We start from the raw sequence: 13006 nt of genomic DNA on the forward strand, positions 1-13006 counted from the left end.
TTGGATGTTATTGTTTTGTGATTGTTTTTGACATGATTTTTTGAACTGATTTATAATTTCTTTATAGAATTTTATAAACCTATTTTGGGGGTAAGTTTTTCTTTTTTCATTTCTTTTTTATTTATTTAAACAGGTTTTTTTTTTAGTTATTAATTATTTGTTTTATTATTTTACTTTAACATAAACATGATTGATGTATGAAATGAGTTATGTTTATTTTGTATGTCCTTTAAGATTGAGTTTTTATTCTTTTTAGCTGTTTTTATGATATTTATTTATGTATACATTTTTCATTTTTTCATTTTGGTTGAGCGTCTATTCAGTTTTTTTGATTCATTCGCTTATTTTTATACATATTTGACAATATTTCTTTAGATGAAATTTATTTTATTTATCTAGTTGATATTTGACGATTGAATTTGAAACAAATATTCTAGCGGAGTTTTTTTTTTTTTTAATATTACTAGAGTTCTTGTTGGTGATAGAAATGAGTGGAGAGGTGTTGTTAAAGGATAGTGGGATGTTTGGACGCGTTCTAAGGGATGGGCAGGGCACCTGTATGATGCGACAGGGGTAAACCAGTGAAAGCTGTCGGACCCTGCTGTTGAACAGAAGAGTGTGCTGTGTCACTCTGACCTGTGTGACATGGCCGCTTTCTTGTGTCCCGTTTTGTCTGGAGGGATGAAAGCATGACCGACTTGGGTGCCGAGGTGCCTAACTTGTTTGGGTGTTTGGGCATTTGAGTTTGCCATAGTCAAAATTTTTGTGTGTTTTTTGCTTTTTTCCTTTTTTTTCTTTTCTTTGTTTTTGTGTTTGTCTTGCTGTCGGTCACCCCTCTCGAGGGATATGACCAGGGTCGATAGATAGATGGATAAATATTACTAACACCAGGGGTCTCCAACCTAGTGACCGCGGGCAATAGAGTGCCCACGAAGGACAGCTGAGGTGCTATTCTGAAAATAGGCGACCAGTGTTGGGACATTGTGATTCTCAAGTAAACTAATTTTGATCAATGTTAAATGAGTCTCTTTAACCCTATTTCCAATGATTAACCTGGTTATAACATAGTAACAACATAGTAATAACATGATCAGTTATTTTAGAAATAAATGGATCATAACTGGCGTCCAATGGAATTTCTTATAATTATTTTTAGTGCACTTTCGTAGTATTTTCTGCTGTGTGTGTGTTTTTTTTTTGTTAGTTGTGTATTCGTGTGTGTTTGTGACACACGAGGGGTCGTAAATGCACCATCTGCAAGCGAGCCATTGATTGTGCGTTTTATGGCGATCCCGTGGCCACTCCGTCCATAAACTCGATGTGAATAGATCAGTCAGTCAATCTGTTCTGCAGAGGACTGCGCCACCACCAGCACATGCACATTTATGTGCATGCATTCTTGCACACTCAATGATGTTTTTGTGATGGCCATTTGGGGGGGGTCCCCGCACATCGTTTCCTAAAAGTCCAACAATGACCGATATGAGAATGTTATTTGGAGAAATACAATCGTTTTTTTGTTTTTGTTTTGGCAAATGTATTTATTTATTTATTTGATGATCAATTTATTGAGTATATTTAAAATTTGTTTTGCAATTATTTTAATTTTTTCCCACTTATTAATTTATACTTTCATTTAACTTCCATTTTTTAAATCATTTTTTGATTTGTTAATTCAATAATTTTTAGATTACATCCATTTATTTAATGATTTATTTCAAATTTACTTATTTAATAATTTAATTATCGAATAATTTATTTATTTATGCATTTACTCGTTTATGTATTCATTTACTTTATGATTTATCTATTCTTAGACTTATTTATCTAATCATTGATTAATTCATTCATTCGTCATTTATTCATGGAGTCTTTTTTCATGTTTTACTTTACGCATGTACTTATTAATGAATTTAATCATTTATTTAGTTATCATTTTACTTCTTATTTTTCCTATTTTTAATGTTTAATTATTTAATGTACGTAATTATTTGTTTTCCCATTCATAATTTATTAATTTCTTTATTTTATCATTTATGTTTTTATTTTTTTTTCATTCGTTTATTGAATTAGTCCTTTATGTATTTCATTTTTAATTTAATGATTTCCTTTAACAATTGATTAATTGGTTCATATATTTACATATTATTTTTTATTTCTTTTAATCATTAATTTGTTGAATCATCCATTCATTTAATCATTCATTGGTTATTTTTTTATTCATTCATTTATTTAAGCATTTATTCATTCATCTGTTGACTCATTGAGTTTTTTAGTTAGTGTTCCTTACAAAGTGTTTTTACACTGTCAATTATTTTTACACCGATAACAAAAAATATTCTTTATGTTACTATATTTTGATCCGTTTTTTTCTATTTTTAGTATACTGAAGAAAAAAATCACTACTAATACAGGAGTATTTTTATTTATTGCACCGAATTATTTCTTTTTTCATCCGTTATTTATTTCTTTCTCAACATATGTCTCTAATCATTTATCCATCTATTTTTAAATAATTAATTGATTTATTCAATTGGTCAATTATGTATTTTAATGTTATCATTTCATTTCATATTTATTCATGCATTCATTTACATATCAGTTCTTAATTTATTTAATTATTCATTTAATCATGTATTCAATCATTTATTCATTTAATAATTCATTCATTATTTATATTTTTTCATTTTTTATTTTAGCATTTATTTATTCATGTATTTATTTTTTTACTCACTGCTTTTTTATTTTTTTTTTATTTTGTGTTCCATGCAAAGTGTTTTTACAGTTTGAATTATTTTTAAACCACTGACAAAAATATTAATTATATATAAGTATTATATATTTTGTACAAGTATGTTTACATCAGTTTTTCATTTTTTATTCTCAATATAACAAAGAAAAAAATCAATACATATAAAGTAGAATTTTGCACCAAGTTTTAGACCAGGTCCTATCAGTTTTATTTTACCTTTGGTGGGCCTAAAAAAAATCCGCAATTTCTTGTTTTTCGCAGTTTTTTGAAGTGTTTAAATCCCCTCTTTTTTTCAATATAAAACATTTCATTTCTGCGATTGTGCAATCAGATTTCCTCACGAGCGATAAGGCAAAAACTAATCCTGCGAAATCTCACAGATTGGGATTTAGCCCGAGAGGGGAAGGTCATAATGGCGCTAGCTAGCTAGCTTACTGGCTAGCTATCGCCGTTAGCAGCTGGCCCGACTCTCTCGAAACAAGAGTCTGTCGCTTTCATGCCTCGTAAATAAAATGGCCGCCGACCGGAGGTCAGATCGTGCACTTGAAGCCAAACGCAACAGATGGCAAAGTGGAAATTAGCGTCAACAGAACCGGGGCAGTATTCTTTTTTTTTTTTGTGTGTGAGAGGAAATGTGGAGCTGCCTCCACCATGAGCAAAAAACGTAAATAACACTTCTCATAAAACTATTACAACTAAAAACTTATCGATAGAAGCGCCAGTCTACTGTTGCCGGGCTGAGAATCCCAAAACATGTCCCAGCCACGCCCACTCATTATCATATTATTATTTAAAGAATTAGTTTTCTTAATTTGCAAGGCAATAAAGATTTAAAATATACCATGTACTTACCAGGGGTCGGCAACCTATGGCACGCGTGCCAGCAGTGGCACGGGAGGTGTTAACCAGTGGCACGCAAGCGAACGGCGAAATGCTAATAATTTTTTTTTTTAAAGCGCATTTACCTGAAATTTAGACATCTTCAGCTGCGCGCCATGTTATGTAAAGGATTTACGTTAGGCTTTACATGGGTTTTTCAGTGTGAGTTTGCTTGGCGCCTCGCAGAGAGAGAGAGAGAGAGAGAGAGAGAGAGAATGAGAGAGAGAGAGAGAGAGAATGAGAGAGAGAGAGAGAGAGAGAGAGAGACCCTGCCAACGAAACACGTGCGCGCGATAAATGAACGAATCATGACGATGTTATGCCGAGAAATGCACCTCTGCCGAAATTTGCATCCGGTGACGTTGGATCATTTGAACTAGAAATAAATGACACCGTTGCTGTGACAATGTTAGGCACAGGATGATCTGTTTATTCAAGTGAAATACAAAATACAATTATTGACTTACACGTCTCGTTTGACGATGAGAACAAATCAAACACGTTCGTCTCCCGTTTATCTGTTGATGATTTGACAGTTCATTTCAGCATAATAAGCTTTATGGTAGAGTGCATAAGTCAAGTCAAGTCATTTTTATTTGTATAGCCCTTAATCACAAAGAGTCTCAAAGGGCTTCACAGGTTATTACACAGACTATTTTTTCAGACTATTATTACACCATCCCCTGATCTGTAACCAACATGAGGGCAAGGAAAAACTCAAAAACCTCAACATGAGGAAAATGAAAAAACCTTGAAAAAGGGCCGCACATGTGGCATCCCCCTTTCAGGATTACCAGACAGCAAAGGATGTTGCAATCACAAATAATGCAGAGATATTGTCCACAAAAAGTATAGGTTATTCATATGCTATAGAGTAGAAGTGTGTTTTAAGCTTAGATTTAAACATTTCCACTGAGGTTGCAGATCGGATCTCAGGGGGAAGAGCATTCCACAGCACCGGGGCCCGAATGAAGAACACTCTCGAACCAGCGGAACACTTCTTGGCTCTTGGGATCACCAGAAGACCGGCACGCTCAGAACGAAGGCAACAGTTTCAATACGAGCGATTTGAGTAGAAAAAGGCAAAATAAACACGTTACATGCTCAAAAGTGATTTATATACGATGTGCATTACCGTTCGATTGCATTCACAACAAATACAAGACGGAATGGTTTGAGTTGTATTACACTCCCAACAAATGCAAGACGAAGTGGTTTTTGTTATATGTTCGCCATTACATTCCCGAAAAGTGATATAAAAGTGAGATAAAACGAAGTAAAAGTGGTTATAGTAGCGGGAGTGACATGTGCGCGCTCCCGCTACGGCATGCAAATTTCGACATGGGTGCATTTCTCCGCATAACACCGGCTCCTTGAGCGAAAAGATTGCGCCCTCTCCAGCCAGCGTGGACAGATGACTGGAGCAAACACAGACCCTAAAAACCTTTGTCGCTGCTAAAAACACCACCACTGAAGCTATCTAACAAATTGCTCACTGAATAGCAAATCACGGAAAACCATTTACTGATGGCGAATATTTCAAAGAGGCGGGTGTATGCGCGCGCGTGCCTTCTGCATTGCTGCTGTTATTTCAAGTTTTGATATTTTCTGCAACAAGATATCATTGATGAATGGTATGGTAGCTGTCCATAGCACTTGTTTTTTGATTGTAGTTTATAGTCGATGTAGAATGGTTGATTCTGGTTAATTCTAAAAAGTTGAAGTCAGAATGGCTACAGGCCTTTCCATATTTTGTTCACAATCATATTTTAGTTAATTGATGAACAAGAATAGTGGAAGATAAATAGGTAAGTTATACCGGTGTGCCGCTGGAATTTTATCTTTCCAAAAATTTAGGCCATTATTCAGTATTTTTGCACTCTTCAGACGAGGAACTGTAATAGTCATCCATATCTGTAGGTGGCAGTCGATTTTTATATACTTTTTATATCCTTTTTATGTACTAATTATCTGCTCTTGAGGTAGCACAGTACATTTAATAACTTAATTTGTTTAACAAAGCGGTTTAAGATTGCACTGTAAAAATAAAAACATAAAGCACATCATTCTTTTTTATATTAAGTATTATTTTCTTCTTTTTATATATGAGTTAGTACAGTGAAATATTTGACATCACTTCATTTTCAAACATTTTCGACGGACGGTGTGCCTCGGAACTTTTTTACAAATAAAAGTGTACCTTGGTTCAAAAAGGGTTGAAGTTATACAATTAAAATGTCTATCCATGTTGTATTTTTGGACTGGTGTAAAATGACAGCTCTGTTGGATATAAAAAAAAGTTGTTGTGCGAGTTGTTATTCTTGGTGTGGCACACCCATTACAAGGACATTTGAAAGTGGCACACCGAAAAGCTTGCTTACCCCTACTATAAAAATGCCACTAAAATCCTAGAAAATAAAATACTACTTTTTCATATTTTGGGGGAAATGATTAAGTTTAAGTTTTAAATAAGAAAAATAATATAAGAAAAATACTGCTAAAAAAATACTGTAATTATTTTTTTCCTAACTGATTATATTTAAAAGTATATTCATTATATATTATTTCACATTATAGATATTGATATGCTAAAAACACAAATATATACTTTTCTATAACATACTTTTCATCACCATTTCAAACATTTTTCAAAGTAAAATAAGAAAAATGGTACTCAAAAGGCTAGAAACAAAGATATGCTGTATTTTATATACTATACGTTTTTTTAACTCAGTGTATTTCAAAAAACTTTAAAGTATATTTTAAAAAATGCTTAAAATGCTTTAAAAATTAAAATGTAATACTTTTATATGATATATCTTAACTACCCCGGTAACTGTATTTCAAACATTTTTCAAAGTAAAATAAGAAAAATTGTACCGAAAAGGCTAGAAACAAAGATATGCTGTATTTTATATAATATATATTTTTTAACTGAGTGTATTTCAAATATACTTCAAAGTATAATTACAAAATACTTGAAACACTATTAAAAAAGTTTTAAAATATAATACTTTTATCAAAGAAAGTATTAGAAAAATGGTACTCAAAAGGCTAGCTGTATTTTATACAATATACAATTTTTAACTGAGTGTAATTCAAGCATACTTCAAAGTACAATTAAAAAAATACTTACAATGATCTAAAAAATTAAAATGTAATACTTGTATAACTTTTATTTGACTCGATAGATAGATAGATAGATACATAGATAGATAGATATAAGAAAAATAGTACTCAAAAGTCAAGGAAAAAAGAAATGTTGTATTTTATATAATATACCATTTTTTAAATAAGTTTATTTTTTTCGATGTAAAATACAAATTAGATATTTAAAATTCAATATTTCTTTTAAAAATATAATACTTTTATATAATAGTTTTCTTAACTGACTGTATTTCAAATATTTTTCATAGTTAATAGGACAATACTTAACATGTAAGTTAAAAAAGGTTGAAAATATGCAACCTCATACAACATACTTTTTACTACATTTTCAAAATAATATAAACAAAATCATTTTTAAATGCTAGACAAAAGGTGAAAAAAAAAATAAAAATAAACTTTAATAAACTTTCTCTTCACTGACATTTATTTCAAACATTTTAAAAGTATTATAAGAAAATTACATATAAATGTCAGGACCAGAACGGAAACCGGACCACGTTTCGTTTCTCACAAGTTTTATTAAAGGAAAGAGGAAGGACAGAATTCACGATTTGGTGTTCGCTGGACACGGGAGGCAAGTCGCTCTCGTACTCGGATTGTGATCCGAACACGGAAGTGGATCTTGCGTAGCAACGCGATGGCGGTGTCAAGGACTGAAAAACAGGTCGATAGCCGGGACAGCAGAGCAAAAACGTGGTCGGGATCAAAAACGGGTCGTAAGTCAGGACGGGAGAGTATACGTGGTCAGGATCAAAACGGGTGGTAGCCGGAGACAGCCTGGAGCAAAAACGGGACAGGTGGGAATCAGGGTCGAAAAAGGCTTGCCTAGTGTTAACTGAGGTTTTGCAGACCATTTTTCAAAGTAAAATAAGATAAACAATATTTAAAACGCTCAATAAAAATGTAAAGATATACCACATTTATATAATAGATGTTGTTTTGCATAATATATTTGGAATTGTTTGTAAAAGTAAAATAAATTTAGAAAATGAGCAAAAGGATTTGATGTGCCATTTTTTCTGTTTTTTGTTTTTTGCTATTATATATTTTTTTCATGTATGTATTCCCCCACTCCAAAAAGACAATACAGTGATTTATAGTCTGTAAAATATCATTACTTTTCTAAATGTAAATTCTCTATCTTTAAATGTATCATTATGGGATGAATTTACCCAGAGGGGAGTGGTATTTTTCCCTTCGCCTGCCACTCATATAAAACACTTGTTTGATATCTCAGTCTGTGACATTCGTGCACAGCAGCCGCTCGGTGCGGCCCCCGCCGTCTGTGGTGCATCACCACCTGCGTATTGCATTCTTCAGGTTGTGGCTGATTTAAGGTGGGAGGGAGCCCCGTTTTGGCCCTGATTCGGTGCTGGGGGAGCCATAAAGTCAGCTACATTAGGCAGCCACACTGCACACGGACAGATGGAAAGTGAGGATGTGGCCCCAGGCTCCACGGAGGGAGGGGTCCCAGGAAATGTTTGATCCCCCCCTTCTTTTGGGGAGGGGTCCCGGGCCCTCACAGCTGTATTCAAATAAGAGTAAGTGGAGCGATGGCACGAGCTGTCAGGTTTATTTGCCTCCGTGGACGAGGGGCTGCAACACTCTTAGCTAAGTTTCTTTTTTAATAGAATTTATTTTATCTATTCTTTTATTCTGAAACATGATTTTGGATACCACAGTTGTTATGATGAAGATTCTTGGACGAATGAGATTTTCCTTGGTGAGGAAAGTTTTTGTTTGCATACTCTGGAAGAGAAAACAAAAAGTAAAATAGTTATAATACATTTGTAAAGTTATCATCTTTCCGGACTTAAGTATCTCATTTTATTGTATAAAAATTATTTTTGGGGTATGTTAAAGCTTATTTTACTATTATTTATTTATGTATTTATTTATTTATAATATTGAATTCAAAATATCACAAAATATGTATTATCCATCCATTCATTTTCTGTACCGCTTATCCTCAGTAGGGTCGCAGGGGTGCTGGAGCCCATCGCAGCTATCCTCGGGCAGTGGGCATGGGACACCTGAACTGGTTCCCAGTTGGCAGGGGACACCCTGAACTGATTGCCAGTCAGTTGCTGGGCACATAATTAACCTGCTAATGAACCTGACATGCATGTTTTTGAAATGTGGGAGGAAACCGGAGTGCCCGGAGGAAACCCGCGCAAGCACGGGGAGAACATGCAAACTCCACGCAGGAAGGTTCGATCCCATGACCTCAGAACTGTGACGCACACGTGCTAACCACGGCGCCGCCGTGCTGCCCCAAAATATGTATTTTATTTTTCAAAATCAATTTTACTTATTACAAAAAACTTGTTTATAATTTTTTCAATACTTAAGTTTTATCAAAATCATTTTGCTCAGTTTAATATTATGTTCCTACTGACTGAAAATATTGCAAAATAGGGAAAAAAAACCTACAGATGCTGCCCTACTTATGAAGGACGATCGTGTAGCTTCAGTGCTATATTTTGTATGTTTAAGGTTTATAGAAGAATGTTTAAGGCTTTTTTAAGTAACCCGTATTATCATAAACATTTCATAAAATAATATGCTCTGTATAGATAAATAAGGTTGAGTTTAACTTACTTTTGGAAGATGCACTTTAAGAGGTCCTCCTCCGTATTTAAAAGTGGTCGAAAAAAAGCATTCCAACGATTTTCTCAACCGCATCGAGCTTTCTTATTTCCACTTTCATTTCAAATGAAACGGTTGCCTCTTCTTTACACCGAACATATTGAATAGATGCACGAGATATTCAACAATGAAAATGTCAAAGTTCTTAGCACGCTGGCGATACAGTATAGTATGTTTACACACAAACTAGGAAGTAGTAGCCGGATTTCTTCTTCGGGGTGGATGCTGGGTGACCCCTCACAGTGCCACCACACGCCGGTAGCGACAGAAAAAAGCACTACAGTGCTGTCCCTTACTCGGAAAAAGACACACAATACAAAATATAACAGCTCAGGATATTTTTCGACATCCCCAAAAAATGTACGTATCTACCGTTGTTCGTAACTCGAATGTTTGTAAGTAGGGGAGCGTCTTTAAGACTGAATTAAAATCTTTAATAGAAAAACTTGTTCAAATATAGTTAAGAATATGACTAAACTATGAGCCAACTGCCAAACATCACAAAATAAGTACAATAAAATAAGATAAAAAAAATACATATATATATATATATATATATATATGTATAATTTCTGTATCTTTTTTAAAAATAATGTATTTGTTTACGATTTTGTTCTGCCCCTTTAAAAATAAGTTAAAACTACAGTAAATAAAGGGGGGAAGCTAACTAATTTTAACTATTATTAATTATTATTTTACCAGAAAACAATTGAAATATGATAATATTTGAAAAATATATTATTTTGATCAGGTTTTAGAATATAGACATGTATTTTTTCATAAAAGTATTCATTTATGAGAACGTTTTTTTCTACTTGAAAACTGAACTTGAAAAATACTGTAGAATGTTAAAATATATATTAAAAACAATATATATATATATATATATATATATATATATATATATTCATTGTTGTTCTCATAGAAAAAACCATCTCCATTTTAAAAACAATTTTACAGTATTAAAATTATCATAAAGTCATAAAAACATTCTATTTGTGTGAAGGCGTATATTCCATATTTAAAATAACTCAATGTGTTGTGTCCTGAATTTTGGCCCTGGTCAGGCCTATAATGACAATCATTACGTTCGGGTCAGGCCGGGCTTCTCTTTCGCTGACTTTTGAAAAAATATATATGTTCATAAAATGGATACTAACACGATGTGTGGCTACTAAACTTACAAATTTTTTTTTTTAAAACTTCTCGATGTTTTGGCTTCTGCCCAGTTAATTTAAATAACTCCTTCCTGTCTACTATCCACCCATAATATTTTTTCTTTGTCTCTCTGCCCGCCTCTGTAGTTTGCAATAGCCTGTGGTCTGAGCAGCCCTTTGAGACTCTTTGAGATAAAGGGTGTCACAAATAAACATGACTTGACTTGACTTGACTCATACTGAGGTTTTTGAGTTTTTCCTTGCCCTCATGCAGGTTTTAGATCAGGGGATGGTGTAATAATAGTCTGTAGTTTGCAATAATCTGTGGTCTGTGCAGCCCTTTGAGACTTTTTGTGATTAAGGGTGTCCCAAATAAACATTACTTGACTTAACATGACTAGATAGTGACTGTATACATTTTAGTGAAAAATATAACTTTTTTCGGTCCCTCACATTTTTGTATCAACAAAAGAAACCAAAGAAGAGAAACCTGACCTCACATGCGGCTTTCCTTTTTGAATTTATCTCGTTTTCCACCAGCAGCCGCCGGATTATTTTCCTTTTCTATGCAAGCTCAGCTTTGTTTTGTTGGAATTTGAGAGGAGCAGTGTTTGTGGCCACCCAGAGTAACAGGTGGCCTCACCTGGGCACAATGGCAGCTATCGTATAGACTTTTTTTCTTTCAAACATTGTGACATTGGGGGCGGGGCTCAGCCTGGAGGCCGGTCAGAAGACGGAGGAAAAGAAAGCTGTCGTTGCAGCCGGTTGTCCACATGTTGCGCGTTTATAAATGGAAGTTTTACCGAATCCCAGCCGACGCTTCTGATTAAAGAAGAAAAATGTGGTTAAATGCATCAAAGCGAGATTGGACCGGGGTACTCATCTTAAATGCTCTGGTTTGCAACACTATATCAGGTAAGAGACATAAAGCATGTAAGATTCTTGCTATGGAGTCCATATTAGTTATTATTTGGGAAAATATCTTGTCATATCTTGGGGCGGCAGTAGCTCAGGAGGTAGAGCGCTCGTCTTGGGATCAAGGGATCCCAGTTTGAATCCTGGCTCGTCCGTGTTACATGTCGAAGTGTCCTTGGGTAAGACACTGAACCCCTAATACACCCAATAAGCAGGTTAGCGCCTTACATGGCTGCAAGGCCGCTATTGGGAAATGTGGAGCACATTGTAAAGCGCTTTGGGAAGTCATTGACTTGAAAAGCGCTGTATAAATGCAGATCATTTCATTTCATTTTCTTAGCTTCAGCTAACTGTTAGCATATAGCTTAGGGGCTAACGGTAGCCTTGTAAACACTGCATGGGTCGAAAATTAAAACAAACATGCACTGCAAACAATCGTTGGGCACACAGTCCGAGTCATTTATAAGATACATATTAAAAATGATGTATTTATTGTGACCAATCTCTTGATGGCATTTAGGCTACAAGCTAACAGTTAGCTAAAGCTAAGAAAATCACAAGATACTTTGCAGATATAAGAAGTAATATGCACTCGATAGCAACAATCATAAACGTTTAATTTCTCTTACCTGATATGAAGTGTGCGCTGAAAACCTGAGCATCTTTTATTAGGGCCTCGGTCCAATCTTTTCGCTTGAATTGATGTTACCGCAACTCTCTTCTATGATCAGGAGTGTCCGCTGGGATCATTTAAAATTAAATTTACAATCACAAACATTTTTTTTTCTGATTCCGGCACACTATCACAAAACACTACATTTTAATACTGAACTAAGGGGCGGCAATAGCTCAGGAGGTAGAGGGCTCGTCTTGGGATCAAGGGATCCCAGTTCGAATCCCGGCTTGTCCGTGTTACATGTCGAAGTGTCCTTGGGTAAGACACTGAACCCCTAAAACCCCCAATAAGCAGGTTAGCGCCTTACATGGCTGCAAGGCCGCTATTGGGAAATGTGGAGCACATTGTAAAGCACTTTGGGAAGTCATTGACTTGAAAAGCGCTATATAAAATGCAGATCATTTCAGATCAACTAGCAAAAACGAGAGCTTGTTTTTTCAGTGGTTTGAACAGCATGGAGTAATCGTTTGCCCCCCACTTTTTAGTTTTTGTTAAAGGAGCTGTACGGAATTTGGAACTTTGTTGCTTTCTGCTGCCATCTCGTTGCTCGTAACATCATAGCAGCCTCAGTCACATCATTCAGGATGCATGTGCAAATACGTGCATTTCTTAGTTGCGCTTTAATTTTTTTATTTTTCTTGGGGTTTGGATTGGCGTTGGCTTTTCTTACTTTTACCATTTTTCCGCAACACTAACAAATACAAATTAAAAAAAAAACCTTCATGACGGACCGGACACTACTCTCAAGTCCTCTCCCCAGCCGACATTCCTCCAACCGAACGTGTTCCACCCCGAACAGCTCTGATTAAA

General features: G+C 34.7%; 1 protein-coding gene across 1 annotated transcript in view; it reads left to right on the top strand.

The window, feature by feature from the left end:
* Nucleotides 1–13006, top strand: part of acap3b (ArfGAP with coiled-coil, ankyrin repeat and PH domains 3b) — a 101674-nt gene that overhangs the window by 64250 nt on the left and 24418 nt on the right. The gene's annotated exons all lie outside the window — the stretch shown is intronic.

Source organism: Urocampus carinirostris, chromosome 6, assembly GCF_059441175.1.
Source record: "Urocampus carinirostris isolate Australia breed hairy pipefish chromosome 6, RoL_Ucar_1.0, whole genome shotgun sequence".
Classification (NCBI taxonomy): Eukaryota; Metazoa; Chordata; class Actinopteri; order Syngnathiformes; family Syngnathidae; genus Urocampus; species Urocampus carinirostris.